General features: G+C 30.6%; 1 protein-coding gene across 4 annotated transcripts in view; it reads left to right on the top strand.

Moving 5' to 3' along the window:
• Positions 1 to 26,752, top strand: part of LOC139529492 (neuronal calcium sensor 2-like) — a 104,897-nt gene that overhangs the window by 41,423 nt on the left and 36,722 nt on the right. For 3 of the 4 annotated variants that reach the window (XM_071325495.1, XM_071325492.1, XM_071325493.1), the window contains one exon: positions 15,367 to 15,563. The gene's annotated coding sequence lies outside the window, so the exon portion shown is untranslated. Of the gene's footprint in view, positions 1 to 1,098; positions 1,616 to 15,366; positions 15,564 to 26,752 lie in introns of those variants that run through there. The other variant, XM_071325494.1, reaches the window with a different exon arrangement.

The raw sequence follows: 26,752 nt of genomic DNA, 5'->3' as shown, positions 1-26,752 counted from the left end.
TGCACACTTTTTTCCATTACATGATCAGTTGTATATTATCATGTATTATATGGACATCAAGTTGCTCTGAAATAGAAAACAAATGTCACTTTTACAAAAACAAGAACTTTTTAGAAGCAATGATAGTGGGGCATGCTGGGTAAATTATGACTTGAGTGATTATTAAGGCATTATTAAGCTCTTTCTCATTGACTTTATCTATGTCTATTACTTCTATAAATTTAGAGTTAATGTATACCTGCAGCATTATAAATAATACGCTACAGGAACTGATTAGAGACAGTCTATATGTTACACGATCTTTCTAAGCTTAAGTAATTATCTACCCACATTTTGTATTCAGGAAATTTTTAATTAGCAGTTATTATATATTTTTTTATCCGTATTGTTTCCGATTTGATTAAATGATGTAATGTCATTTGTACTTTTGTTATATGAAACGCCTTCCTGTGATTAAGATTAAAGGGAATATAATTCAAAATGGTCTAAAATCATGAAATCAACGGCAGATATGATTTGAAAACATCAGGAATTGCCATATTTAAACTCAGTCTGTATGTGCTTTGATGGAGTTACTCAGACACTTAATGAATGAATTAACATGAATACAGTATTTATATATGATATTATGTACATCAAATCAGATTTGCATGTAATGTTTATGAACAAACAAAAAAATGTATCATGGAGTTTTGTGCTCGTTTTCTGGATCAGTTGTCAGAAATCATACGAATTGTTAGAAAATTCATTAGATTGCTTTACCTCTTTTGGTTAATCAATCTCATAAAGTTTTCATTGCATTTTTCTCAAGAATTACAAATAAATGCTCCTGTATTTGGTATCAAGCTTATATGAGCATGCTATACAGAGTGAGTGATGTGTTTTCATAACTTTCACTCATCAAATTCCTTTTTACCAAAAAAAACTCATAAGAAGGGTATCTTTGTTGAGCCAATAGCTCATATTACGTCTTGTTTTTTTTGTTTCTCTATCAGTAAAATCATCAAAAGAATTTTTTTCCCCTTTATCCTTACATATTTTCTAAGGAGCTCTTTGACTGATTGTACGAAGAATCATATTTCATACTTAAGTGACATTAGGCAGGAAAGTGACTTCTTATTTTGTCACTCTTATGTGAAAATCTGTTAAGGAACGAGATGCTGAGAAATTGTCATTTGGTCATGAAGAATTGATTTATTTTAGTGGTTTGTCCTACAATACAACAGGAAGAATGAAAAATTACAATTGCTAATATGTCTCCCTAAATATGTGAGCAAATCATTCGTAGAAATATACATGCTAACAATGGGAATACGTTCATATTGATTAGATACCGTTTAGTTTAAAACTTGTAGATAACGGCAGAGTCGAAGATTGGCGCGTTTCCTCATTATCCATTGCCATTTAAAGACGTAAAAGATCATTTGTAGAAAAGGAGGCAAATGATTTTAGTTGTTAAGCGTCCATTAAGGACAAGTTATTTCTGATTGTTTTTACTGGATTTGAATGTGATGATTATAATCCTGCTGTTTGATGCTAGTTGGATGCTGTTTTGTTGAGTGTTACAATAGAAGTTCTTTTGGATTGAAATTGGATAAGGGGAAAATTGTGAAAGGTAATAGAATTAAAATATCTATATTTTTTTTTTATGAACTATGGATTTTGGTGAGGAAATTGATATTATATTGGTGAATTTAACACAATAATAAAGCTCTTTTACTTGAAATTGGATTAGGAAAGCTATTATCGAAGGTAATTTGATTTAAACACTTTTATAAACTCTCATCTCTAGCAACAAATATCAAATGTTTATGTCATAATTAAATTTTTGATGCAAACATTTGTGCAAATTATTTTTTGGACTGGAGTGTGAACTACTGATGCAAAACTAGCTGTTATAAAATTAAAGTTGAAAGGGGTTAGCAGGAAGAAGGGGTTCAAATAGAGTTTATATAACTATTAACTGTAATAATTTTCATTAATTTCCAAGCGTTTTGTGAGAAATTTATGGATGTCTGAGAGCTTTAAAAAAAAAAAAAGTAACAAATATACTCAAGAGATTGTAGGAATTTGATTAATAGTCGGCTATAGTCAATGAATTTACTCTTACAAATAGAGTTTAAACTGAATAATTCATATTCCTGATCATCAATTCTTAAGATTGATGATTGGTAAATTCGTCATGAACAATATAGAAGTATTTCTCTTTCAAATTGTAAAAGATTAATTGATTTTTTAAAATTTTTGCTTCCAACATGTCACTTGTTGTGTGAAGAATTTGGTCTCCTGCATGGTGTCATAGTGTATTTGTTGGTACAGCAGTTGCTTTATGTGATTAAGCCTTAATTGAATTTGTTTAACTTGTCTGCCATGAAAAAGAAAATTGGAGACATTATACAGTTAGTCACAAATCATTATTTGCTTAATGCTCTAGTAGGTCAACAAATAATGGATTGTCCCTCTGATAAATTTGATTTTTACCAAAAGGTGAAGAAAACACCAACTTCAGTTTCCTTTGGTGCTCTAGTAGGTCAACAATGGATTCTCCTCTAATTAATTTGCTTTTGACAAACAATTCCAACTGACCACCTATAAGTGAGTTGATCGCTCTTATTAAGACTTATACTAGCAACTCAACTTCAAGATTGATGCCTTTAGCAGGAATCAGCATTCTTCACGAAATACTTGACCCAGAAAAGTCGGAAGCATTAATTAACTCAATGAATCTTCAATGTTTTTTTTGTATTTTTATGGCTTGATAATATATTTTTGAGTACCTATACTAAACTTGCTTATTTCAACCTAAATTGATTTTACTGGGCTGTGTTAATTGAAAAGAAAAGAAATTTGTATATTATGAAAATTGCTATATCGCTGATTTGAATGATTTGATAAGTACTCTAATGGATCTTTGCTGTGTCTGTATCCCTCTGCTCAGCTATTAATTTAGGATTCAATAGGTTAAAAGTCAAGTACACATACAGCATCTTTTGATAGAAAAGAAAAGAAATTGGGATAATATGAAAAGTAATAGATCATTAATTCCAAATTATTTGATAAATAGGGTAGTCTTTAATTGATCTTCTCTGTGCATTTATCACTCTGCTCAGCTATTAGTTTAGGGTTCAATAGGTTAAAAGTCAAATTCACAGCAGCTATTGGATGACTAAAATTTTGGAAACATTTTGGTTTCCGGATGTTTTCTTTTGCACCATATTGTTGCTATTATAAATTTTATTTTAGAAGAGCTCTATGGGATTGAGAATTTCCCAATTTGTGGGTCAATAATTAAGTCAAGGATCCAGGTCAAACCAGCTATTGATAGACTAAATTTTGCCAATTGGAATGAGGTACACAGTGTTTTGCCATCACATTCTTTCTATATTTATTAGCAAGAAAGATTTGTATCCTGCACCAATCTATCTTTCTTTTCACTGCACTGCAGTTTATGTGTAATGCCATATTGTTTGTGGCATTTTGTGTTCTATTACCCTTTGATCTTTGGTTTCATTTTTGTGTATAAAAGACATGAATTATAATACGTCCATTAGTTAATAGATAGAAATGTCTGAATCGTGAATAAGTTAGTTATAGAATGAGAAGAAAAATCTAAAAGTTAGATTAATGCCATCTCCTGTTTAAGATTATTATTTTTCTGATAAAGTTTAGGGCTTCCTGAGTTGACATTCAGCTCTTGGGGGGTGGGGGTGTATTTGTAAGCTCTTACTAGTATTATCACAGGTGTTCTAGTTTATGCAAGTTCTGGCTATGCAAACAATATATGTATCTAAAATCCCAGTTTTCATAACATCTGTATTAAACTTTCGATTGCTTAAACAAAAATCCCAAATTTTCATAAAAAGCATAACTTTTGAATAACATGCAAGGATGGAAAAAATTACATCAGTTCACGAAAGGAAATTAAGAACTTAAACGATTAGATAAAAGCAATTTAATTATAATTCATTTAGTGGTAACATGGATTCCAGGTTGATTTATCTTTCGCATGTAGGAAGATGTTAATTAATTCTGAATTAGTTTCCTCAGGATTTTCATTAGAGATATTTATGCACTTACTTTTTGAACTCTGAAATATTTTTGGAAAAAAAAATTTGTACTCTAACAAATGTAATACTTTTGTGAATTGTTTTGGGTTATATCATTTTTCATCAGTTGCTACTTCAGTGTACTACCATTTTGTCCACAGTGACACATTAAGCTAGATATCCTGTTGCCATGTCATTGATTTCCCTCAAGTGAAGGTGACCTTTGATTTTGATTTGATTGGTCTATTCTTTTTTATGTCCCTTTTGGTCATAAACTCCTCATGTAGTCAAGTAATTATACATCTTTGGCTTTCAATTTTTTTAGATTTAAATGTTCCTGATGAAGATAAATTTGAAAAAGCTATCTTGAGTCATTCTTAACTCACTAACTTTAATAGTCATTATAAAATGTTATTACCATTTCAAATGTTTTGTATTGTCTATGCTTGTTTATGATATCAGCAGATATATTTCAGATAGAAAACAATAAGGCCCATAGCCAGGAATTTTCATGGGAAATTTTTTCAAAAAAATAGTCACAGTTCAAAGAGGGAATGTATGAAATCCTCCAGGCCCTCAGTTATGGGGCTGACAATAGTTCACCAAAATGTATCACATATTCAGCTTTATACAATCCCAACCTAAAACAGGATGAATTCAAGTGCGTATAATTATAGAAACTTAAAGGCAAGTCAAAAAAAAAAAAAAAGCTGTGGACAATAAAAGACTCAATATACTTAATTACATAAAAAAAACCAAAAAAACTTTTTGTAGCCAAATGAACTCGTGAATTTGTATTGAATGATCATAATATCATTCAATATCATTCAACTTGATGTGTTCATTGTTTAAGCAAATTGTGTTCGAATTTCCAGTAAAATTTAGCTTGGATTAACCTCTGAGTTTGCTCTTGCTTTTCAATTGCAAGGAATGTTTAATAATATGTCTTCAAAATTTCTAATTTAAGTCCACATTTGTTTCCACATTCAGCAATTGTAAATCACTGATGCTGCTGACAGAAATTCAATTCTCTCATCACGATCTGATATTCAATTGTTACAGAATTCAAATACTTCACATAGTAAATATTAAAACAGGAGTTAAGTCTTATTGAACATTTTCTTTCAAGTTTAATTACAAACTTTAATTATTCAAATTAATGGATATATTTTATATAAAGTTTACATGCTAGGATTTTATATCTCTTGATGGATAAGAGAGGAATTGCTTGTTTACAGAAGTGATTAATGTAAGGTCAATATATATAACCACCATCAGTTTAATGTTTACCAAAGTTATTGGTTTCTTGGTGACAAACTCATAGGACTCATTGTTTTGGAGTATGCTATTGGTTTCTTGGTGACAAACTCATAGGACTCATTGTTTTGGAGTATGCTATTGGTTTCTTGGTGACAAACTCATAGGACTCATTGTTTTGGAGTATGCTATTGGTTTCTTGGTGACAAACTCATAGGACTCATTGTTTTGGAGTACGTACACTGTTGGTTTCTTGGTGACAAACTCATAGGACTCATTGTTTTGGAGTATGCTATTGGTTTCTTGGTGACAAACTCATAGGACTCATTGTTTTGGAGTACGTACTGTTGGTTTCTTGGTGACAAACTCATAGGACTCATTGTTTTGGAGTACGTACTGTTGGTTTCTTGGTGACAAACTCATAGGACTCATTGTTTTGGAGTATGCTATTTGTTTCTTGGTGACAAACTCATAGGACTCATTGTTTTGGAGTACGTACACTATTGGTTTCTTGGTGACATTATTTAACTCATAGGTCTCATTGTTTTGGAGTACTTCATTATCATAACAAATTACAAAATGCAAATTTTATACAAATGTAAACTCCTCATTGTTGAAGGCTGCTCTTGAAGTTAGAACAGTTGCTTACATCCACGTCATTTCTATATTGCTGCCAGTGTCTCATTGGCAATCACTATTACCACATTTCCTTATATTTAAATATGGCAATGAAAAGGAGAGATTTACATTAAGATTTGTAAGATTAGGAATTACTCGTCTTGTCAAATCATTGCATTTTGTCATTACAAGATTTATAAAAGATCTTCTGATAGAAAAGGAATTTTTATTTTAGTATTGAACATCTGCAGGAACTTTTTACTTGTAATGACATAAAATGAAAAGAAATTGCCCAGAACATGATGAATCCATTCTCCTACACAATGAAATGAATCTGTAAACTTCATGCATATGTTCAGTTTTTCTTAAAAAAAAAAAGTAGTAATACCAAGTGAGCAAATTTGTTATCTCCTTGGCACATTCAATTTATCTAATACCAGGTGAGCAATATATTTTTAACAAACTCGCTGCCTTCAATATTTCCAGTATTTTAATACTTTCCAGTTTCAATCATTATCCTTTGATTTCATCGATATTTCTTCCAAATAAAAATCTACTGAACAATGAACTAACAGTATACTGAAATTAATTAAAGAATCAAGGCTACAATCCTTTGTTTTTCACAGATAAGAATTATGATTGATAAAACACAGCATGGTTTCTTTTATTTAAATTCAGAAAATGGTGTTTGTATAAATACATCCATTAACCGATCAACTTTCTCAAATGGTCTGTAAATAGAAGATACACTAGGAGTAATAAAAACTGATCAAACAGGCCTCATCTTTTCTATTTACAACAAATTAAGACTTATTTCTCTGTCCTAAAAAAAACCCACACACACATTTTATATCTGTTTTTTTATTAGTTGTTTTCTAATATTTATAAAAAAGAAGATGTGGTATGATTACATGGTTTGTTGGTTTTCCTTGCTGATATTTCTGTTTTCTTAGTTTATGACAAATTTGTTTACACAACTGCAATATTGGAGGCCTAAGGAAAGAATTATTTAAAAGGGACGAAGAGATAGTTACTTCAAGTAGATTTTAGTAAGAGATCTTATAGCAAATCCTATGTTGGTGAGGAATCACAGAAAAAAAGTCAGTAATCTTTGGAAATAAACTCATCATAGTTATATACCAGGATAAAATTTTGAAGAGATTGAGGGGAGTAAAGCTGATATCTTCTGTGTCTATTAAAAGAGTTTGGAAAAAGTGACTTCATTTTTGCCAGAAAAATTGCTTTGGCCTTTGTTGTATTTCCATTTTAGACTATTGACATTTTATTTTGATGTGTATTTCAAGGATACACTGGTTTATAATTGAGTTTAGTAAAAGTAATATTTTCCTGTCTATCATCTTACCCATCAAATAGGAATACATCAAAACATGGGATGGATTATTGACATGGATATCATAACAATATGAGATAAGATATCTCTTTCTAATGCTGTTTCTAATTTAGCAACTTTCTATAACTCTTTGTAATTAATCAAATACCAATAATTTTTAACGATTTCTGAACTTATGGTTATTTTCTAGACCATAGCTGTTTATGCATATCATGTTTTTGAACATACCACAAAACCATGCATCTTCTAACTTGTAAAACATTTATGGTTAATTTCTTTAACAAATGTTATAGAGGTTGGAATCATTCATCTTGTAGTTGTCTCTGTTTTTACAGTATATAGTCAGAGAGAAGATTGATAGTTTCAGCCATTCATAAAGATTGACACTAGGAAATTAATTGTTAAAATAGATTCTTCAGTTTATTAAATTAGTTTTGTACCAACAGACAGATAGTTAGTTAGTATTGCAGACTTGTTTACAGTTAATAAGCTGATATTTTTGTTTGTTTTGTTCTAGGTGTATACAATATTTATATCATGTCCTTGTTAAAAGCCACCAAAAAACCAAACTCAAATGCATTGCTTCACTTTTAAAGAACTGATTGATTGTTGGAAGAGTTGATACATAATATGTTTTACTTACATGTTGAGGTATAAGTCCCTATTGATGAAGCGATGAAGTCGAAGGGGGCATGGTGGATTTTGCTCCATCTGTCTGTCTGTGTGTCTGCATGCAAATAATCAGTTTTCCACACTTTTTTATTCATGCTTGAGCCTTGAAGATGTTGATTTAATATTTGGTTTAAGTTTTAACCATGACAAGTTACAGAATTTTGTTCATTTCAGATGATTATATTGCAGAGACATAGTCCTCTGACTTAGAAAATTTATGCAAATAATCAGTTTTCCACATTTTTCTCCATCATGCTTTAATACTTCATTCTCTACCTGTATTGAAGACCCTTCGGTGGCCTTATGCTGTTTTCTGCTCTTTGGTAAGGTTGTTGTCTCTTTGACACAGTCCCCATTTCCCTTCTCATCCCATGTCACCCCAACCTTGTGATAGACCAAAAATATTTCATTAGCATCCTTGCATCCATGCGCGTAGCTACGTTTACGTCAAAACGCCCGGGCGTACACTTGAATTTTGAAAATATCAGCCTTGTGCTTCTGTTTTCAATGGATTGTAATTTTGAATAAAAAAGGACTAAATTTACTCAAATAGATTATTTAATATATTTGTTATAATCTTTTATAAAAGTCTGAATCTACTATGAATTCTACGTACTTTTCTTATATTTAAAGCAATTCACTATCTGCTCAGATTCGATATGCTGTTTGTATTTTTGTCGAGCCTGTGATTTATGTCTCAAAAGCGGCGTCAATATTTAGATTCCGAATGTGGATAAAGTCTTTTGAATGACTCTCCGTTAAATGTTTGCGAAAGTTGGACAGAAACTGTTTATGATCAAAAGAGTATTCAGAGCAATATAATAATGCAATTATATCTTAAATTTTCCCGCATTTTAAGGACAAAATGTATTTCTTTCTGCAATTAATAAGTGGTCGCAGTTTGGGCCTACATTTTGTTATTTCTCAATTACATTAACTACTTGACGAACCTTCATCGAATTTTATGAAAATTCCGAAGAAGCTTTTTCTATGACAAATGTCTAAATCTAAAATTTTGAAAGCATTTGTTTTCGTTCATTTTTCTGTTCTTTTCTGATAGACAGATAGCCAGACTCTTCTTTACACAATTAATTGTTTTACATGCTCAATTCATAAACCTTCATAGATTGTCGTGAAATTATCCAGATCAAGAAAAAAATATCTAAAGAAAATTTTAGATTTTTTTTCAAATCCCTTTAAAGGAATGAAAAATTGATTCACTTTTTGTGGGAAGAAATCCTAGGTGTTCCAGAATTGTTTTATAATTTTTTTCGTGTTCATTAAAAGGTGCTTTTTTGATTGTATGCTCACTCACGGCACCCTTTAAACTTATATATATTTAAAAGTAATATTGGTTTGGACGTTTTCTCTAAAACCAATGACCATATTAGGCTACCTTCCAGTTTAACACGATGAATAAGTTAACATATTACAAAATTTAACCAAAACAAATAAACCATTTAGATTCAAAAGTATGTTGCTATCAATGATTTTTTACTGACAGGAATCATTACGGTATTTCATTCTCGATAGCTTTCTGGGGCTTCGTCTCTTTCAAACACACTACCAGCAAGTGCTTTAACATTGATCCCTCGCCAAGGTTCGGGGGTACACGTAAAAATTACCCAGCTACGCCACTGGCATCTCAGTATAGACCAGTTCACTGGTGCTTTATTCTCCAATGACTGCTGGTAAACTTTACAAAGGGTAGAGAAATATCTACTATATATATCAGTTATTTAGCATGCTGTTTTACTTTCATCTTTATATCTCAGTTTAAAGCAGTATTTCAGGCATTTTTTTTTTTTTCAGGTATGGTGTATTTTGAAAAATTATTGTGGTAATTGGTTCTATTTTTTTTGTTAAATCCCCGAAGTGACCCTCTTACTAGAGTGAACTTTTAATAAACCTAAACTGAGTGATGTTGCCCTAAAGTAAAGATTGTTATCACCTCACTAAAGTGTTTTTGTATTAATGAAATATTGTTTTTAAAATTAAATTCCAATTATTAAACAGGCAGCTAACATGTTTAACCCCGCCACATTATTTATGTATGTGCCTGTCCCAAGTCAGGAGCCTGTAATTCAGTGGTTGTCGTTTGTTTATGTGTTACATATTTGTTTTTCATTAATTTTTTTACATAGATAAGGCCGCTAGTTTTCTCGTTTGAATTGTTTTACATTGTCTTAACTGGGCCTTTTATAGCTGACTATGCGGTATGGGCTTTGCTCATTGTTGAAGGCCGTACGGTGACCTATAGTTGTTAATGTCTGTGTCATTTTGGTCTTTTGTGGATAGTTGTCTCATTGGCAATCATACCACATCATCTTTTTTATAGGATCACTACTATCTGGTGTTTTTTTTTTTTTTTTATATATCTATATCGCATATGTATGCTGTTTTTAATGAATATAAATTGATGAAATTTGAGAAATGATTATCAATGAGGACCCTAAGGGAATCACGTTTTTGTGTTATTTGACAGTGATGTAACAAGTTGATAAATAATTCATATGTTAAACTGTTTCACCAAGATTAATTTTGTTTCATGGAGGGTGTCTAGAGCAAATTACTTTTGTATTGTATTGTAACATGTTATAATTCAATTTAAAAAAATAATTCTATAATTATTTCTGTCTTGCACAAATACAGTTGTATACTGCTATCTCACTGGTGATACCCGATATCATGCCAGTTCTTCTTTTCTTAATTATTCAAGTGGTCAGTATTGGGATATGGACATTAGGTCTATAATGAGATATCTATTTTCGACATCTAAACTTCTGATTTTTGGTTACGTGTTTCATTAATATTATACTCCCACCTCTCCGATTCATTAACAATTATCATTTGTGAAAGAAAGAGAAATCAGTATTAAAACCATAATGGAGATTCTGATTAAATTTAACACCAAGAAGAGTTAATTTATTTAGCTATAATATTATTCTTCCTTTAGGTAACTATATTATATTTTAAGCTTGGCCTACAAAAAACCAATTCAGGTTTTACTGTGTCAAATTGAGTTTACCTAGTGACAAGTAGCAGAGATGATGAAGTAAACAGTTAATTCAGATAGTAAAACCAAGTTTAATGTAGGCCAAGCTTAAAACTTAATACTGTTACCTCCATTCTATTACAGCTAATCAATATGTCCAACTTTTTAAAATTAATTTGGCTTCTAAATTGTCAAACATCAAAAAATCTGTGAAACTTTGTGCCTACCTTTTGAATATAAGCATTGCATCACTTTGCATGTACATTTGTACTGGTAGACTTCCTGAGTCAAATGTAAACACCAGTAGCCCTTTTCACAAAAAATCTTAAGAGTAAAATTTATCGTAAGTCTAAAATATTTCTTAACAATTCCACTAAATATTGTTATCGTAGGATTAACTTTACACTTAAGATTTTTTGTGAAAAGGGCTACAGACCTTTTTAGACACGGCATACAGTCAGTAGTTTTACCGTCGCAAATAAATTTTACCTGGCAACTTGTTTTGATAATGCCTCATGAGGTGAGGAAGGTCCCTCTTAATTATTTCAGGCATAAATACGTTCATTGTCAAGGTCACAGCTGTTGAAAGACTGAAATTTTGTCAAAAGTTTTGTTTCACATTGATGTATTTTTGAAACTTGTGTCTTATTCTGACAAAATATGGTGTGATAATGTCCCATTTGATGAAGATTGAAGACAATTATTGATTTTTAGGTCCCTTGGTTAAAGGTCTAGGTCTCAGTAGCACATAATATACCGAAATCTGCCCTAGATGATATAATTTAAATCATCAGCCAAGCACTCACCAAGCCCTATATGAAAATGTCCTCCTAGATGGTTTATTGTACCTAGGTGCAAAGATCTGGATGGGATTAGAAATTTCTTAACCATTTAGAATTTGTTACGCCCCATCTTATTTTAGAAATATTTGACAATATAAATTGTTTTGAATGTTTAATTTGGAAAAGATAAATTGTCAAGTCAGAATATACTGATTTGCATGTGCATAGGGTTTTCCAAGGCTATGACTTGCAGGGATATATATCTTTAAAAGTTTTGTCAACTTCAAAGGTAGTTTTCTTTGACTTTATGTATCATTATTGTCACATCATTGTATGGCAACTATAACTTACCAACAATTTGATTACATGTGAATGAGTTTTTACCAAAAGAGTTGTTGTCCCTTTTATTCGAAAATTGATTACACTCTAGACTAATGACTGAAGTTTACCATAATGGTAAACAAACAAAATAATCTGACATATTCAATTTCAAAAACAATTCCAACAAATATGACTGAAATCAAATATGTTTATGCAAGATGCCAGTCAAATGTTGTTTGATTGAGACATGAATAGAAAAAAAAGAAACATTTCCTCAAAGGATTGTTCCTAAAACTTCCTCCTTCAGTCTATCGAAAACTATGATTTGTCAGAATAAATCAGTTTGGAAGATTATGACATTACCGTGAAAAATTCAGTTAATGTTATTACATTTTAAAGAACATACTTGATGTGCAAATAGCTATTAAAAAATAATAGAAAATAGAGCTGTACTTTAGAAAATTAAATTTCATGGTATATAACACTGTTAAAGTACAACTGTCTATATCAATATTATTCTTTCCTTATAGTTTGACTTGACATGCTTTTAAAACACTGAGAAGATGTGTTTTATATGATGGTCATGATCAGTAACGTCTGCTGTATTGAATGGTTTGTAGAATCATTCATTGTACATCAGGATATAATTGTCCAGCTGTAAGATTGGTCTAGATTTTTAACATATGATGCTTTTATCTCTGCTCTCTATTTTCAGGATTCAATTCTGGTATCAAACATTCATTATAAAGTGTTTTTACCATGAAACAAGATTAATGACCAGGGTTTGTAGATAAAATAGAAAATCAGAGGAATTGTTTTGAATTCCAGTAATTGACATTGCATTTCACTTTGACATTAATTAATAGACTTACTTCCCTTTGGCATTAATCAAAAGAGTTATTTCCCTTCTCAAAAACATTCATTGTTTTTATCTTACATAAACCAATCCTCCCAGACTATTTAATCTATTTCTGTGAAATCAAAGTTAATGGTAAATTACATGGTTGACATATTTTTTTTTCTAGTCTCTTGATTTTTAGATGTCCTTGCTACTTAGTGGTCAAGACATGGCTATTAAAAATGTGTCCCTTAAGTAAGGGATAATGTGTAATCAAGCATGATAATATTGGAGTAATGACTGTAATGATGAGGAACTATTGTAATGTTACAAACACACTGGACAAAGCACATCTTCAACAAAGCTGACCGGGTTGTGAAGGGTCCCTTAAGACATGAAGTATTAAAACAAGGAAATCTCTTCTCAATTCTTATAAACTCAAATAATTTGACAGAATGCTGTTATCATTTGAATAAAAATGTTTACAGTTTTACCTCATGGTATGATCTGCTTTGTTAATGGGATTGGTTTTGATTTCTAACATTTAACTTGTACAAAAGTTACACTGGAGTCATAGCCTACACAGAGAGACATTTATCTTTCTGCAAGCTGTCCGGTCTATATATGTTCTTAGTCTTAAATGCTGCAATCATTGGCAGAGTCTGTAAAGCATTCATTTAAAATTTCAAAGTCATTAGTTTGACTAGTGAGTAGGTGATTTGCTAGGGATCAAGCCTGCAACCTAACAAACACAAAGCTTGCACACTTGGGCGGTTGGTAGTAATTTATTAATTGTTATTTAATTTAGCAAATTTTATGTTTAACTGTTCAATTTCACGTAAATAATGGTTAAAATGGTGAGGACAACTCAGTTTTTCCTGAATGAGACTGGAAAGTATTTTGTTGTATTGTAGGAGATTAATTGATTGCATAAGATATGAATTCATGTTGTGCATAAATAATGATTTTACCAGACTAGTATACATGTTAATGAGACAGAATATCAGCACAAATATTCAAAAGATGTAACATACAATTTTTAACAATGTACACATACTCAATATCACTATATAATTACATTAGATGTATGTTTCATTATAATACTTTATTCTGATTGGCTAACTGCACATCACGTGTTATTCCTTAAGCAATTGCATTACTCAATAAAACTTATCATTTATGATAACACATGGTCCCACAATAAAGTGCACAGGTATATTAAATAGAAAAAATTTAAAATTCATGTTTTCATGATCTTAGGTAAAAAATGTAATTATAAGTATTGAATGCTTCTTTTTGTAACTTCATAGGGTTGTAAAAGCGTTGACCGTACGCACATTTTTAGAATGAAGCGCTTCCGCACTTCATACAAAATGTACTTCGGTAAACGCTTTTACACCCCAATGAAGTTACAAAAGGAAACATTCAATTCTTAAATATATGTCTTTAAAAAAAATGGAGATGCAAAAAGCAAAAATGATCATCAAACAAAATTTTATTTTAGGTCAACATTGCCTAAATTGTCAGTACATTCTTAGGAGTTATTGCCCTTTAATGAGGTTTTTTGTACCAATTTTGTTGCATTTTGGTAAAAAGAAACATATTTGATGGGGAGAAACTGTAAATCAAAACAAGTTTAACAGAAGCTATTTTAGTCTTGAATTATACTTTTAAGTCTACAATGTTAGTTTTAGTTTAAACATATTTTATTGTTCAAAATGACAAAAGGATCAGACACAAGTTTTACAACTTAGTAACGTCTTCTCCAATGTTGAAGAGTGGGTATTTAATGTGATTCAAATTGATCCAGGTTAGCAACACTGAGGCTCATACTGCATAGGAGCCTCTAGTGTTCTTTATTATATGCTTCATCTTGAGGTTGAGTTGTCTGCTTTTAACATTTAAAGTCTTTATACTTGTTTTTACTGTTATTGGGTGATTTCCCTTTAGCCTAGACTATTTAGTCTGGGAATTGGGAAGCCTGTCCAATTTAAACTTTGCGTGGTTTAAAGGTCTTGCATATATGATCATATATTATACATTAATGATTAGTCTTTTTCTTTTTTACTCTAACAATTTTGCATGAGCTGACTTTTAAAAAAAATATGTCAAATGAGATTTGTGACACTAAGGATTTGTAAAGTATACTGTACAAATCCTTGGTGACACACCACTTGATATTAAATGAGTCTGATATTATTGGGATGTTAAAAAACCTGATCGTCTGTTGTTAATGTAAAAATTTCGGCTATCTAATGAAATAAGCTTGTAAAACCTGCCTAAAACTATCAAATAAAATTGTAGTAAATCTTAAAAATTCATAATAAAATGAAATATTTCTTAAGAAATAAAACCTGTAATGTATTTTTACAGCAACAAAATATGACGATCATATCATTTTATTAGCGGTATATTTCTGATTCCAGAAAAACGTGATAAACAGGTTCTTAATGCTAGTTTTTCATCTTTTTCTTTTTCCATTTCAGTCTGATGTAAAACCATAATCTATTGTTAGCACAGATAGAAGAGAGAGTTGTAGCCGTTGATGTGGAAAATTTGTGATTTACCTGTAATTCTCTCACCTGTACATCTTGTTAGAGCTGTTTCACTGCATGTTCGATAACAATAGGGCTGATTTCTCTGAGATTTAATTATCAGCTAGTTGATAATTTATTAATTAAAGGTAAGTTGGTTTTGTTATGATAATTATTCTATTAGAACTTAATTTGTTTGCAGTAATAAATTCAATACAAAACTATATTGAAAAATACCGGAAACGATTCATATCAATCAAATAAATTTTAAAGTTTCATATTTTGAATAGATTTGAGATATTTATGAGCATCTATTAAAGCATGAAAGATTATGTATCACATTAAATTTCTTGAAAGAGAAATAAATTCAAATGCTACACATAAAATATTAAGAGGTTTTTGAATTTTAGTTTCATGCCTGAATTAAGTTTTTGACTGGAAGAAGCTATTACAGAGGGTGGTACTGTTGAAATAAATAAATGTTATGTAATCTAATTTTAACATGGATTAGGCATAGTTTGACAATATTTAATACATTTATATGTGTATCAAGACATGCTGGATCAGCCATAGTTGGATGATATTTCATGTATACATGTATTAAAACATACTAGATTAGCTATAGTTTGATGATATTTCATTTAAACATATATTAAGACATGCTGAAGAAATGATAAAGAAATTCCTCATAATGAGACCCCCTGATACTTATCGTGCATGTTAAGTTCCTTAAAAAGTTAGTGATCTTGCATTCTATAGATTCTACCACTGTATTGAGTGATAATTCAGACAGTTGAACATTTTAAATATTTGAGATTAACAATCCAGGGATGAGAAATATCCCATGAGATCATTGATGGAATCTTGATAGTTTAATGATTTGTACACAATATGTTGGCATTGAACTTCAATTTTATTTTTAATTATTGATATTCATAATTCAAATTCTTTCTCTGAGACATTATCAGGCATGATGGTCTTTTCTTGACTTCACAACGTTAAGATTCGAAGACAGTAAGAGCGCATTTGTTTCTAACCTAAACGATGTAAACGATTACGCGCGTAGTCGTTTAATCCATTTGTTACTTACATATTTTGGTCAACGTTGACATCGTTCACATAAATGATGTACGCACAAAATAGTGGCGTAGTCGTGATCGTTTATCGTTGAGACGTGTAAACGATAAATTTGTTCTGCATCTGTCGTTTAAATAATTACGAGCACGTGTTGTTTTCGCAAAGTCCTGGTTATTTATTTCCCGCACTTTTACCTGTTTGTTTACAGTGCGTGAGTGTAATCTATTTCTGTCTGACTACGTGGGGTCGATAAAGTTTATTAAACGATGTATTTGTTTCTAGCAACTTAACGTTTACTAAACGATAGTCATCGATGACAAAATTTCGGGTTAGAAACAAATGCACTCTAAGAAATGCAATGCAAACTTGAGATCCTCTTTAATGTGTAATTATCCTCAATTTTACAACTCAAGTCTGTCCTCTCTTGTGATTATCAGTATATTAACTATTCAATGTACTTACATTTTTTTAAATTTTGTAGATTATCATTTGAGTTCTAACCCTAACACCAGTTTTTGCTAATCCTAGGAATTCAATGATTGTGATAAATCGATAAAGGTTTTAACGGACGGTAATTACTGTCTCCATCTCAACTTTTGGAATTTTCTTATCTCTCAATGTCTGAACTTATTTGTTGGAATATGTTGGCTTTGATACATTGAGTAAGAAAGAACAGGAACATGGTCATAATTTGTATTACTGTGAAACAAGGTCTTGAAACCAAATAAGGCCTGATAATAATATTATCATCTAAAGCATTCAGCTAAAGCCATGAGGTTTAAAACCATCATTACCTTAAAAGTATTTTCCCATATCTACTTATCACTTGTTTTCTAGTAGGTAGATATTGGAAGATGTGGTATGAGTGCAAATGAGACAACTCTCCATCCAAGTAACAATTTATAAAAATAAACTATTATAGGTCAAGGTACAGCCTTCAACACAGAGTTTTAGTTCACACCGAACAGGGCCCATAGGCCTTTTTACATAACTTGTTTGTTGTTCTACAAACTATTAGTACATGAGCCAAGGCCAACAGCAAAATTTAATGAAAAAAAAAATAATAGTAAAGTAGTAAACATTATGTTCAATGATAGTATAGTAATTTTCTAAGGTTTGATGTGGGAAGATGTGTCATCATAAAATCTGTCAATCCTAACAACACAAAACATATGAAATACATTAAAATATATATCTTGTCACATATATAGATTTATACAATGTTTTTCATGCTTGATCATTATGATGGAGTTTATTAGAAGAATATTAAGTATACATAAATGTGACAGTATACCTACAATGATTTACATAAGAATAATTATTTGAGAATATAAAAACATTTCCTAGTCCAATGACCTCCCATCCCTAGATTTTCCATCATCTATCATGGAAAACTTCATGGAATTCCATGGAATATAATTCCATGGAGTATTGGAACCTGTTTTCCATGGAAATCCATGGAAAATAAAAAGAGAAAAAAAGGAATTAATAATATTTCCATCTGAAACATTTTCCATGGAATTCCATGGAAAATATTTTCCATGATGTTTTTCCATGGAATTCCATGGAAATATATTACATAGAATTTCTTTTTCCATGGAATTCCATGGAAATATTTTCATCGTTTTCATTTAAAATGAATTGCCCAAATTAACCTTTTGATAATATACATGTACCCTGTTTAACCGTATCTGTAATAATGAAGGTAAAAAAAACTAGATTCCATGCTTTTTTTGGTTTGGTAAGGTCTTTTGAGTCTTGCAATGGTCAGTAATAAGCAATAGACTCAACCATCATTTTAACCTTTAATTCAAACTCATTTGATGTATTATGATAAATACAATAAACAAGCAAAAACTTTCAATATTGGTATATGTTTGCACTGCCTTTATATCAAGAAATTAAGGTTATAAATGTCACTTATGTCAACACCAGGCTTCAGTAGCTCCATCTCGTAGAACAGCATTAACCATTTTCTGGAGTTTCATTTCTTCCTCATGATACCTAAAAATAATTTTACTGTTATAAATAAAGAGATATTCTTTAAATAATGACATTATTAATAATGGTTAACCACTTTAGTCTTTGTCCTAAATAATTTTTTTTCATAATTATTGTATATAAATGTCTTCATTGGTATTTTCCATATATATTTAGAACTTAGTGTTGATCTGCAGTTTGCTGTAAAGATACACTTTTTTTTACTTTAATGGATCTATTTCTCATTGGCAAACAATTTCAACGGATCTTAAATTTTATAACCAAATTAATGCATTAGTGGATTATTATTTATTATAATACACCATATACAGTTTGTCTTGTCTTAATACCCAATCATTATAAATATAAGTGAAAAATCTACTATAGGTGTTTTCATGATGTTGTTATGTTGAACTAAAGGAGCTTGCACACACTCAAAATGGTAGAATCTAATTCAGTGTACTTACCAAAAAATATGCTCCTAAATCCAACAGTCAATGCAAGTCATCAGAGAATAAATCTGCACTATTCGATGTCAAGAACTATATGGAACTATTTAATCTAAATCCAATATAAATTTTGCATTTTGTTCAGGAGAGAAGACATATTTGTTTGTTGCCTGCATATCCGTTGCAAGTTCAAATTTTCAATGTGTTGGGGGATGTATGAGGAGATATCTGATTTCTTTTAAAAGAGCCCCAATTGAATACTGTTATTTACCTATATCTTGGATATTTTATATATATTTTAATAAAAGATTATCCATTTATTGTTTATTTACCATTTTTATGTTTAAAGAAATAATAATTGCACAAAAATGTATAAATTCATGTTCTACCCTACATTTGGCCTCACACTGTATGGTCATATCACTTCTTGTCTTCTACACAAAGACCAATGAAAACCAGATGGCACTTTACATTTCTTTCACAGTCTAATTGATGATAAAGAATTAATGTATGTAATTTGTGTACATTTTTTCCATGACTTTCCATCTCAAAAATATTCTAAGTTAAGATTCTATAATTTGTCCATGTTAAAAATATTCTAAGTCAAGATTCCATCCTCTTTTCCATCTCAAAAATATTCTAAGTCCACTTTCCATCCTCTTTTCCATCTACAAAGTTTTATTAGTCTACTTTCCATCCCATTTTCCATCCAAAAAGTATTTTTCCATGGAATTCCATGGAAAGTTTTCCATCTTATCATGGAAAATGATGAAATAAGTAACACATATAACTTTTCCATCTGAGATGGATTATTTTTCCATGAAATTCCATGGAAATTCATGGAAAAAAACACAATTTCCATCATTTTCCATCATTTTATCATGAAAAAAGTTGAACTGCATGGAAAATCTAGGGATGGGCTATCAACTTGGAGTTTTCATAAAAAATCTATAATACTAAAATTACGAGGTCCAATTTGTCAGCCGTCATCGGGTAAAAACGACAAATCAAAGAATTCAACTCTATATATAACTAATATAGGACAATGGTGTAGATTAAAAATTACACCACTCCAGACCCTTTTGTTTTCCAAATAATTAATATTGCCAATAATTAACAAGTTCCGGGTCTAATCCGATACTGATACCAATAGTATATTCACCTGTTAGCCATTACCTTATCTGTACGTTCTGCATTTGACAGGCGCACCACCAAACGGTGTATTTAGGATTTTGCTATATACACGAGTCATAATCAAAGGGCTGACACTACTAAATTCAATCATTGTCAAATTGTTCCCTGTTGTAGCTTTATTCAGCAATCAGCAAGACTTTCTAAGATAACTAATATAGGACAATGCTGTTGATTAAAAAATACCCCATTTATACTGGATAGCCTGGACCTTTTGTTTTCCAAATAATTAATATTTCCAATAATTGATAAGTTCCAGTTCGACGGGTTCAAACAGAAAGATTTGAAAGTAGAGAAAACTGTGTATCTTATAATCGACATGACTTTATCAGATGACAATACCAATTACTAAAATATGGCTTAGGCATAGTTATATACTTTAATTCAGTCACGGACCCGTAGTATATAAATTTTCAAAATGTTATTACACATTTTTACTTGATTTGAAGAAGGTTTTAAATCCTCAAAATATTATTTATGTAAAGCCGTAGCTTAAAAAATCTTGAAGATCTGTGGAATAAGAACTGCTTTTCCTTTCTGAGCACCAGCACCCAGTGTCATCAAAAAACTTTACGACTGAGATTGATCGTAGGTCATGAACATTTCAGTATACATGTACTAATGATCAATGTTAGTTGTAAGTTTTTTTGTAAAACTGACTTCAGAACTTTGGTAAGATTCCTGTTATTTAGTCTTTAGTTTTCTATTTAGTGTTTTTGTGGACTGTTGTTTGTCTGCCTATCTTTCAGTTGACCATGGTGATGTCACCTTTTCTTCAACAAAGCATTTTTTCATTTCTCTTTTGGTTACCTCTGCTATTTTTAATGCATACCTGTCTTGGTATTATATATATACCATTCCCTTTACATAGCCTCCATTATTATTGGAGTATATTTTTTGAAGTACATCTTTTGCTTTTGTCTGAAGACCATCATTTGTTAAAGAGTGGTTTTTCTCATAAAAATATATGAACGGAAAAAAAATGTCTTTGTTTAATTGAATCCTTTCAATAATTCTCTTTGGAATTGTATCTTTAATCAGTTTTTATTGTGTTTGTTTGATCTATCTAGGTATTCTGTATGTTGATGAATAATTCAAATCTAAAATAACTATTTTCTATTTGTTTTGGTTAATGTTTAAGCATTAGTCCTAACAGCTACAAATAAAGGTGAAAGGTATTTGAGAGTGTCAGTTAAGACAGGAAAAGTAATTAGTTATGTATAAGTTCTATATTATTTTCCCTGATTTCTGCTTTTTACGTAATTATTGGATTTGGTATGAAGGTTATGGTGAATAATTTAGATTTTAATTATTGTCTTGGTAATATTAGTTACATGTATCTTGAGGAAGAGGGTCTCTACCTAATTAACAGGATTAACAGAAACAGATAAATAAATCAATGCATCAGGAGAAAATCTTGCTAAAGGAAGGTTAAATATTGGAAAATGACATCATACTTGTATGAAAAAAGTCATAGACTAAGAATGTGAAAAAAACCTTAGAAAGATTTTGAAATAATGATATACTACAATTTTGATAAGGATGTGATAGATGCAGTTGCAATTAAGCAGACCATGCCATGGCTCGTATACAATATGCCCGAGATATTTGCCACTGGAAGAAAGCAAAGTGAAATAAATTTGAGTGATTGCCATTATTTTGATTTAAATAAACTTTCTAATTGGAACAATTTTAATTTAATTGAGCCATGAATGTCAACATTATAGTAATTTGTTTAAACTTTTTTTAAGAGTAATCTCCCTTGTTTGCTGATTAGTTCATATAGAATGTATAACTCATATATTCTCCAATTTTCAGTTTTAATCAAAATCATGTAAAGATGTATACCTATATAAGAAGTATTTTACTCGAGGGTTATGACTTTTATCATGGATTTCTTAATAATGACAGGTATTTTATAAACTTTTTTAAGAGTAATCTCCCATGTTTGCAGAATGTATAACTCATATATTCTCCAATTTTCAGTTTTAATAAAAAATCATGTAAAGATGTATACCTATATAAGAAGTATTTTACTCAAGGGTTATGACTTTTATCATGGATTTCTTAATAATGACAGGTATTTTAGTACACATATGGTTTTGAAATATTCCCAGAGTATTTTTCCATATGGTGTTTAGGCAGATCGTGTAAATGAACATGCATTATTTATGCAAATGAATAGATTTCACCATAAAAAGCCTTGATCTCAGTGAAAAGTCTGTAGGCATTGTTTCTATTGCATAATGTTGTCTCTGAATTTCCAATATAAACGGCCTTTATTTCTTTCTAATATGATAAACTTCTATCCCTTAGTTCAGTTCTGATCATTCGTTCAGGCTAAATCGGATAAGTTTTACAATAAATCGTGTTTACAGTAACAATATGAATACATTATGTATAATAATTCTGCAATTTTCACATGTATATAGGATTTGAAAAGTCCAGGGAATTTTATTATCCTTACTGGTGAAATTTTAAGTCTGACAAATTTGATTTTAAAGATGATAATGGGAGTTCTATAGCATCTTACTTAGAATCTCACCGGAATTCAATCAAACACAAATTATATATTTAGAGGAAAATTTCACCGTGAAGCAAAAATAAGTGCTGTTATTCTATCACGACAGAAAACAGAATCATGTGACGCATATAAGATATTTTTATTAAGTTTGAAAGCTTTTATTCATTTAACAAGAAAATTTAAGTCCTGTGCTGTATTTGGAAATGTAGCATTTTTAACAACTTATTAAAATAAATTCTTGGTGGTCTTTTGAGTTAAAGGAATATATTTCTTGAATGAATTGATCTGATAATACCTAACAAATGTATAGATCTGATTGCATTGTTGACATATATGTCTCTTCTGTACAATCTTACATCTGTCCATCATTTCAATAAGTTTAGAGGTAAATCTCAATGAAACAGAAACTCAAACAGAAAAAGTTAGGTCCACTTTGGCCTTCACAACTCATGACAGGTTTCAAATGATTTTAACAGCTAGGGTAAGAGGCAGACAAGATCTTCCATCAGCATCAATTTCTTAAATTGGCAAACAAATTGAGCAAAGAAACCACATACAGAGTCGTTGACTAATAACAACAATGTGACTTCCAGTTAAACTTATGTGTTGTGAATATAGCATTAAAATATCCATTTGTATAGTTAGCCTGAGGGGTTTGTCTGGTGCTGATTAAGATTGTTTAACAAAAGCTCCATTGAGTAGGTGCACAAATACACAACAAATAAGGAAAAGGCAACATGTCGTTTAATGTATGCTAACATTCCCATGAAAATTTTAAAATTGTTTGTACGCACATTGAACGACAAATTTATGTGACGTATAAAATTTTCTGACACTCAAATTAATAAATGTGTTCGTAGATAGTAGATGTTTTTGTGTTCTGTTAAATTGTTCCTTTTAAAATTGTTAAACGATGATGACTGATGTACCCATATTTTGACTATTTTATTTATTGTGTCTGTTTATTTAACGCATCAATGTAAAAATATCGGAAATTGATGAGACTGTCATTAAAGTGAGAGGGTTAGCGCTATAGAACCAGGTTTAATCCACCATTTTCTACATTTAAAAATGCCTGTACCAAGTCAGGAATATGACAGTTCTTGTCCATTCGTTTTTGATGCGTTTTGTTATTTGATTTTGCCATGTGATTATGGACTTTCCCAATTGATCTTCCTCTAAGTTCAGTATTTTTGTGATTTTACTTTTTAGATATCAGATTGAAACTCATTATGTATTGTCCAAACTTAAAATTTGAAAATAATTACTGTGCCTAACCGATCACCTTTGGGGTATTATAATACCTACAGTGTTACCTGGATAAAAAATTGTCAACACAATTTGTCCATTTAAATTATACAATAGGTATTGTGAGAGCTATAATCAACAGGTGGTCATTTAACTACCTGTAGATTTACCTGGTTGTTTAAATTGACAGAGTTAATTTAAATGACTGATAGCTAGCTTGCTTTCCTCATGTCCAATGTCCTGAATGGACTATTCTATTTAGGTCTGGGACATTTTACATTTAATACACAATTTGTTCTTACTAATAAAGATAATTATTGTAAAATTTTTGTTTTGCTAACAATCACAAATAAATCGTTGCTGGTAAATCCCACTTTCATAATGAAGAATAAAGCACTGAAACTTCTATTCACTAAGCCATTTGTACTTTTTTTGATATATTGAAAATAATTTTTTCACAGTAATTCCAATTGAAGAAGATCCTGAATATTAAATGAAACTTAGCATCACTACTATTCCATTTCAGGAATCATATTAAATATAACATGAAAATATATCCCATTAGAGAACACCAAGCCACACATAATTCATCTTGTAGAATAATTCACAATTAGATGGGCTATCCAAAAAAATCCATTTCACAAACACTTAATTCCATATATCAGGAATCAGAAACTTAAAATATATCCCACATTAAAACACCATGAAGCAAACATATTTCTCCATTTTTTATAAACTAAATTCACTGCTTGAATTTCCATCTTCACTGTAAAGAGACACAAAAAGAAATGGCTTAAAATGTCCCATCTCTAAATAGAATAGTCTATTCAGGACATTGGTCATGATACATGAGGAAAGCAAGCTAGCTATCAGTCATTTAAATTTTACCTTTTAGTGATTTTTTTTCACTGGGATGTTAAATGACCACCTGTTGACGAGCTCTCACAATACCTATCATACAATTTAAATGGACAAGTTGTGTTGACAATTTTTTATCCAGGTAACACTGTAGGTATTATAATACCCCAAAGGTGATCGGTTAGGCACAGTAACACATCCAAACATGTCCGTTAAAATTCAGTATTTTAAATGTGATCGAAATCAAAATATAAAATAATGAAATACAATGATTTTACATTCCAAAATGTCAGTTATCGAACATAATGAGAAACAACTTTTTTTCTAAGTCATAAAGTAACAAAGAGACTATACAGGAAATGACAAAAAGTTCCATTTAAAAAACAGAATGGATAATTATATATGAACTATTTTAGTCATTTGTCAAATTGTAGTTTAATAATTTGATATTTATCATACTAACAGAAAAACAAAAAGACAATTGATGTGTTTTACATGCTTTTATATATATTTGTTGGACAATTTCCATATTCGTGTCAAAATTAAACACCTTTTTTTTTTTAAAGTTACGTAATGTTACTATAGTATATGATTAAATAACAACACAAATAAACACATTCTCAAATTAAGATTAGAATCTAAAGAATCGTATATCTGTTATTTGACCTTACATGCTAAAAATAACTTTAAAAAATTATCAGTTTTTTTAGAAGCATTAATCATTGATCCATTAAAATTTAAATAACCTAAAAAAATTATCATGTTTTAATTGACTGCATTTTTCATATGAAAATGTTAACATTTTTCCATATTTTACACCAAGATGTTATTAAATGTAATCGGAAATCCTGCACTTATCATGCTTTACCTAAAATAAGATCCAATCATAATAACTTGGTGTAAATTGGATACACCCAATTGGTTAACACCCACAAGAGTATATATATATATAACTTGCAATGAGATCATTGGACTAATTATTACAGTATATATTCCATACTTAAGCTATTATTGTTGTTACTTTTTAATAACTATATAACTGCATCAGGGGCGGATCCAGCCATTTTAAAAAGGGGGGGTTCCTAACCCAGGACAAAGGGGGGGTTCCAACTATATGTCCCCATTCAAATGCATAGATCGTCCAAAAAAAAGGGGGGTTCCCCCCCCCGGAACCCCCCTCCCCCCCCCCCCTTCTGGATCCGCGCCTGTGCATCTATTTCTTTTTATGTATCTCATTTTAGTATTACCAAAATCTTATCTGTCTTCATTGGACATATGTACCTCTATTAAGATCAAGCAAAGGGACTAAAGGCCATCTTGAGAACTTTCATTAAGGTCTGAGTTTTGATGAAGCTCCATGTTGAAGACCTCACTGTGACTTAGTGATGAAGAGTAGCAATAAAAGCACTTTTTTTATACTTAAGAGTTTTGTCAAGTTGTGTAGTAATTTTTTTTGTCTGAAATATTAGAATACAGAATATTTTCATTAAACATTACATGAATTTAACACTGAACAGACAGAAACTTACATTTGGTTAAGTGAAATAACTCTGCACAATTGTACAGTATATTCAGAAGTGATTGTACATGTATTGCCTGGTTGTGATTTTGAATTTGATACTTTTATGTTCTTTTAGTCAGATCACACAAATTAAAATGTAATAACCTGAGTGGATTTTACAGTAGAAAAAAAATGTTTCATGCATGAGGTTAAAAAGAATAGAAGAGAAAATACAGATTTAATTTGTATAGACATGATTAAAAGTTTTTGAACACCAACATTCACTTTCAACAGTTAGTTATTGTTAAGGAATGATAAAGATAACATTCATAGGTACCTCCAATTTTTCTAGCCTACCCATAATTCAAGTGGCACTACATATCATCACAGAATAGTTCTATAACACCTTTCACTTCTGCAGTGGTGGATCCAGAACTATTTATAAGGGGGAGTGGGGCAGCTGACTGACTGACTGAACTGAGGGGGGACGGGTGCTCATAACATGCATCA

The sequence above is a fragment of the Mytilus edulis genome, chromosome 1 (assembly GCF_963676685.1).
Source record: "Mytilus edulis chromosome 1, xbMytEdul2.2, whole genome shotgun sequence".
In the NCBI taxonomy this organism is placed as follows: Eukaryota; Metazoa; Mollusca; class Bivalvia; order Mytilida; family Mytilidae; genus Mytilus; species Mytilus edulis.
The sequence above is the reverse complement of the archived record's forward strand: the minus strand, read 5'-3'. Positions and strand labels throughout refer to the sequence as shown.